Genomic DNA, 6,436 nt, shown 5'->3' with positions numbered 1-6,436 from the left:
GGCTGCGGGCGGGGGGTGCAGCGTCAGCGCTAGGAGCCGGCCAATCTCGGAGCTCTCCACGGCGGCCGCGTCACAGGCCGAACAACCAAACAGAAAAGTTTAATAAACAGCAGGCGGAGGGGCTGGTGGCGGCGGCCGGGCCGGGGCGAGCGGGGTTTTGGTGGCCTCACCTGTCCCCATTCACCGGCGGCGACCGGCGGCGGCGGGCAGCGCGTCAGGCGGAGAGAGCCGCCGCCAGGTGAGGACCGCGGCCCACAGGGCCCTGGCGGCCCGGCGCCACCCCTCCCCCTCTCACTCCCTTCCCCCACTCGGTTGAGGCTGAGACGAGGCCCTCCCCCGGCTCTTCCCGGCCCGGGGGAGCCGGAAGCTGAGGGCGGCCGGCGGGCGCAGCAGGTGGTGGGCTGGCCGCTCGCTCGCGGGCCCGGGCCGGGCGTTTGCTGAGGGGCGAGGGGATTCCCGGCCCCGGGGGCAGGGGCCGGGGCGCAGCGGTCCCCCTCGGGCGCGCTCCCGGCGCTCGCGGTCCGGGGCTTACCGCCGGGGGCGGGGGCTGGCGCGCAGAGGTCGGATTCCTACTCCCTGCGGGCCGCGGGGGCCGCTGCGCTCGCCGCTCGCACCCGGTGCCAAGCAGTTGGCGGGTGAGGGGTCGGAGGGACGCCGGGCACCCTCGGGCGCGTCCCTGTCACCAGCCCCGGTCAAGTTCCCCGCCCCGCGGCTCCGAGCCTGAGTCCTTTTTGAAATGTTTTTCACCTGCCGTGTTTTCAAAAGCCGGCGAGGAGGAAAGTCTAGCAAGTCGGACTAGAAAAGGGGATTGGGGTCGGTCTCTTTTTCCTCTGCTTCTGTTTGGTGGACTCAGGATTTCTGAATTTTACTCTCAAATACTATTTTCAAGTTGCCGTCTAGCTACGTAAACAAGTACAGCAGAATATTGTGTTTGAAATAATTTTAACTTTACGTTGAAAGCTTGTGCTAAACCACACGATTAAGGTGCTCTCATGATGTATGTTCACAGCTAGAAGGTCGTTCAACATTGTGAAGAAGTTAAGGGCTTAGGGTTACACACAGACCATTTATGTTTAAAGTTGTTTGGCGGTAAAAACTGGTTAGTTTTTAATGGTTTAATGCTCCGAGAAAGAGATTTAAAGTCCTCTTGCAGATCAAATTCGGAATGTGACTTTTTAATGTAAAATCCCGTACACTTTTAAGGTTAGTTATGTAATATTTATATTGCCAATTTTAGGACACTTGCCAAGTTTCCCGTAGTCTAGGGCTTCAGGGGAAAATGTTCTCTTTCTGCAAAATTCCCAAACAGGTTGTCTTTTAACTTTTTTTCTTTAACGTTTTAAAACACATTTAATGAGACAGGGATCGCAAAGGTGTACAGGAGGAGTATTTAGGGGTTGTTGGATTATTATCTCGATTGTAGTGATAATTTCCTGTGAAATTATCACGACAGATCACATTTTACACTTTAAAGTGTGTGCACTTTATTGTATGTCACTTATACCTCCATAAAGCCCTTTTTTAAGAAGCCAAGTATTCAAAGTATATTTGATACCACAAGAGTATGAATACACACAGTGCGGTATAAAGAGATAAAATATAATAAAACTCCTGATTTGCACCCCCAAACCAATAACTGGAACATTACCAAAACTTGCATATGTTTATGAGTTTCTTACCTGTCTTATACCTCTGCCTCTTCTTACTGAGGTAATCATTTCAGTGTAGTGGATTTTGTTTACCATTCTGTTTCATTTTTTAGAAAGTTTCATCACATAACATTTGTGTGCTCAGTGTGTTTAGTTTGCTTTTCTTTTGAGCTTTATAAAAGTAGCATGCGGCTGTAGTTCAGTCCTTTCATTGCTGTACAATATTGTGTTAATCTTCCGTAACTCATGGGACTTCAGATTATGTTTTTGATTTTGTTTTGCTGTCAACAGCTGTGCTTTATGAACATTTGTTTCCTGGCTCCTGGTGCACAAGTGCCAGAGTTTCTTTAGAGTGAATGTAGATTTCATTGGGAAATTTTAGGTAGTCAGGAGTAAAAGAGATTGAAATACTAGAAATAAAATAAATGAAAAACTTTAGGATTCTCTTTTATGTTTTAATGGAAGATTCATATCCGTAGTGGTTGGTTCACAGTTTTTGAACATTTGCATGAGAACCCAGGATTCCTGTTGATCTGTATACAATGACTCTTTTCCTTGGAAATCCCGTGGTAAGAAGTCTGGCACTATTTGATACCTCCTTTTTCAGTGCAAAATGTAAACATAGTAGAAGAAAACACTTGATTGGGTATAAAATAAATCACTCTGTGTTCCTCCTTCCCCCTTTGTAGTCTCTGGCAAATTACTTAAAACTTCTCTTGTGCCTTAGTATACTCATGTAAAAGAAACCTGTCCTAAGTTTATCCTTTCAGTTATGCAGACTTTAGTTAAGGGGAGCACACACATATCGAATGGCAGAGCCTTTAAGGAAAAGGATTAGGACCAAAGTGTATTCTCTGGAATTACATTGAGTGTGTCCTTGGGAACATTTTTGGAGAAAGGTGTGTGGTGAGTATTTACCAGGATATGTTAATCACACATTTAAGTACTTTTTATTTCCTTTGCCTCAGATTTGGGAGTGCTTTTATTTATCATGCAAACAGCAATGCAAAGACAAATTAGGGAGCAGTATTAACTTCCTGAAAACGGTGTGTAAGTAATATGAGGTTATGTATATCTTTGAATAAGCTGTTTTTTGTTTAAAGGCATGAGAGATGGGGTGTGTGTGTGTTTTGAACAGGGTATGCAGCCTGCAGACAAATGTCACGATGCTTTGTTTTGATAGGGCTATTTTATCGTGTTAAAAAAAACAACTCACTTTTGTATTTGATTATAAGGGCATTTTTTTTTCAAACTTTCAGAAAAGTTACAAAGAATAAATAATCATTAACATTTTGGCAGGTATACCCCCAGTCTTTCTGTTTTTGTGTATTCTTCATATCCTAAACAACTAAATGTTGAATTGTAAACAATACTAGACTGCTTCTATCTTCAAAACTTACCCCAAATATGATCCCTCTCAACATCTTTGTTGTACAAAAGATGGTGGTAGTAGTCACCTAACTGGTACCTTTTCTTCAATCTGTCTCCTACCGTCTACTTGCTTTTCCTGTGCAGAACAATCATTTAAATGTATAAATTAGATTATGTTATTCCCAGACTCAAAACCCTCCACAACTTTTCAGTACACAAAATAAATTCAAACTTTTTTATACCCTAGACCAGCGATGTCCAATGGAAATATAGTAGGAGTTACAAATGCGAGCCACATAAGAAATTTAAAATTTTCTGATAGCTGCATTTACCAAAAAAAGGGAGAGAAACAGGTGAAATATTTTTTAACCGAAAAATATTATGATTCAACAAGTAATCAATATAAGAAATTATTAATGGGGTATTTTACTTACCTTTTTTCAGACTGTCTTCGCAATTCGTTGTGTATTTTCCACTTCAGGTACTTTTTAGGCTGGCCTTGCTTGTGGCTACAGATTGGATGGTGCTGCTCGAGACTATCAGGCCTGCCAGCTTCATACACTTACATCCTGCCACTCTCCCCTGACTCATGTACCCCCAGTAATACTGGTCTTTTTGGGGGTTCGTGAGCATGCCAAGCTTAGTTCTTAAAATTGTTGTTCCTTCTGCCTGGAACACTCAGTCGTGTTTTGTTCAAAAGTCACTCCTTTTGAGATGCCTTCTCAGACCACTTTCCCTGACAACTCTGTTACCCTTCTTCATTTCCTTTTACAACCTAACATCTGAAATGATTTATTTGGTTATTGTCTGTATCCCCTGCTTGAATGTAAACTGTTGGGGGCCACAGGATTTCCTCATGTTTATCATTAGGTCCCCATATATTAAAAATTAATTTTTAAAAGGTGCATACCATTTCATCTTATGAAATACTGTAATTTAACTAGTCACCTGTTGTGTATAACGTGTTACTTTATCCCATTTTCACTATTATAATGTGGTAAAGAACATCTTAAGAGCTAAATCTTACTATGTATTTCTCATTCCTTTATGATTCAGCCTGTCTTAAAATTGCTTAAAGGATATGAACATTTTTTGTCTTTTCATAAATACTGACAAATCTTGTCTTAAAAGTTTGACTAACATTATAGTATGAAGTTGACCAAACCTGTGTAAAGTTTGACTGAAAATATGAGAGAATACACATTTCCTCCATATCTTTACCAAGAAATAGTATTTTCTTTCCTTCTTTTCCTTTCCATAAGATTTATTATTTATTTCTTAGATTAATTAATTATGATAATGAGTAGAGATATAGGTGTTGGACATCTAGTTTGTCTTTGGCTCATTTGGGGTGGTGTTTTGTGTTTGCGATACCCTTTTTAGCCTTTTATATATTTAGGATAGCCACTGTTTGACACATACTGCAAACGTTTTCCCTGGCTCTTCATTAGCCTTTCATTTGTTTATGATATATATTTTTAAATAATGTAGAAGAGTTTTTACCTTTTAAGAAGTTTAGGTTAATACTTTCCTTTTATATTTAGCTTCTACTTTCATATTTAATGGATTCTCCTACCCAGATAACTGTTTTCTTCTAGTTGTTTTGTGGTTTCATTTTTCATATCTATCTCTCTTCTGTTCATCCAGGATTTATTTTGACATAACATGTGAAGTGAAATAATTGTCCTTATTTTTCCTTAATAGTCAATCAGTTATTTCAGCCCCATTAAAGAAAACTTTTTCTTTTGTCTTCAAATAAAGCTACTTTTGTCATATACTAAATACATATATGTTTGGTTCTTTTTACCTTTTATTCTTTTTAGCTTTTATTCAATATAAATCAGTGCACATGGTTTTAGTAACTGGGAGTAATAATGTGTTTTTATTTTGTTATTGTTAAGTCTTACCATCCCCCTTTTCCCCCCAAATTTTTGGTTGTTGCTTTGTTAGTCCTCGAGTTTTTTAGTTGATTCTTTAGGGTCGTTTTAGTTGATTCTTTAGGTTTTTGGTTTTGAATTTTTAAATTAAAAAATATTGTGTTATTTCTACACTTAATGTTTTATGTTGTATAATGAAAAGAATTTTAATGCCATTAAGTTTTCCTTTGAGCCTAGTTTTAGCTCTGTTCCTTAAAATTTGACAAGAAATATTTTTATTAAAATCCCTGCAGTTGCAGTTTTCATTCTTTAAACCATTGCTCCATGCTAGTTGGACATTGTGCTAAGTGCTGAGGATACAAGGATGAAAATGACACAGGGTCTTTGCTCTCATGGAGTTTACAGTCTGTTGGAAAAGCTAGGCTATTAACAAACCAATGAGTAAACAGTTTCCAGATTTTGACAAGTGCTGGGAAGGAAAGAAATAGGGTGTGCTGATAGAGATTAGAAGGTGCTAGTTGGATGTCCTGAGATTATAATGTTTAAAGTTAGTGGTGATACTAAAGTGTGTTTGAGGAGTTTTCTTAGCTTCCCCAGTCTGTCAGAACATGAAAAAAATGACACACTGAACTTTTTCTGTAGAAGTTTTTTGTAAAAATTGCCTTGCAGACAGCTTCAAACTCCACCCTACCCCCTCCACCCCGTATCTTCCAGTTGGATTACTGCCTTAACGCTTGTCCTGTATAGAAAATTTGGAACTGTGATTCTGAGTTCTAAGATCAGGAAAGTGCTGGGGGAAGTTTCCCAAGTAAAGGGAACTGCTAGCACAAAGGGGACGAAAAGTACCTGGCTTGATTTAGGATTTGACCGAGATTGGAATGACTGGAGTTTACTGAGTGAAGAGAGTGGGACAGACTTTATTGCAAGACTTATTTCCAAGTGGTAAGGCTGCTTCCACTTCGCCGCCACCTTCCTATCCTATTTATATTCCATGATCCAAATCAGTCGCCTGCAAATAACTTTGTTTTGCTCCTTGATACTTTCTTTCATTATTTCTACTGTATTTTCACTTTTTCCCCATTCAGGATCTTTGCATATGCTGTCCCCGTTTGCTTAATTGTGATTTTCTTGATGAATTAATCCTTAATGCTGGCAAAAGAGGTTAAGTTCTTCTGTTGGCTATATTTAATCTTTTCACATTGGACACATTTGCTTTGTTTTAGCATCTTTTTCTTCTAAAGCTGTGCTTTCCAATCTGGTAGTTACTAGCCATTTGTGGCTGTTTATTATTAACTAAAGTTAAATAATATAAAAAATTCATATCCTCAGGCTTACTAGTCACGTTTCAGGTGCTCAGTAACCACATGTGACTAGTGGCTATTATAATGGACAGCAGAGATAAAGAGTCTTTTACAACGATGAAAATTTATCTTAATTTATAAATAATCATGTGGCTGATAGCTACGGTATTTTATTTAAGTTTAAGTAGCCACATCTGGCTATTGAAATATGGCAAGTCTGAATTGAGATGTGCTGTAA

The 6,436-nt window shown here is 39.6% G+C and overlaps 1 protein-coding gene across 4 annotated transcripts in view; it reads left to right on the top strand.

The window, feature by feature from the left end:
- Positions 1 to 73: 73 nt before the first annotated feature.
- Positions 74 to 6,436, top strand: part of ZFAND6 (zinc finger AN1-type containing 6) — a 74,655-nt gene continuing 68,292 nt past the window's right edge. The window contains exon 1 of one of the 4 annotated variants that reach the window (XM_033852244.2): positions 74 to 238. The gene's annotated coding sequence lies outside the window, so the exon portion shown is untranslated. The remainder of the gene's footprint in view (positions 239 to 6,436) is intronic. The other 3 variants (XM_033852242.2, XM_033852243.2, XM_019945897.3) reach the window with 3 other exon arrangements.

The sequence above is a fragment of the Tursiops truncatus genome, chromosome 2, assembly GCF_011762595.2.
Source record: "Tursiops truncatus isolate mTurTru1 chromosome 2, mTurTru1.mat.Y, whole genome shotgun sequence".
NCBI classification, from domain to species: domain Eukaryota; kingdom Metazoa; phylum Chordata; class Mammalia; order Artiodactyla; family Delphinidae; genus Tursiops; species Tursiops truncatus.
Note: the sequence above shows the minus strand (reverse complement) of the source record. Positions and strands in the feature narration are given on the sequence as shown.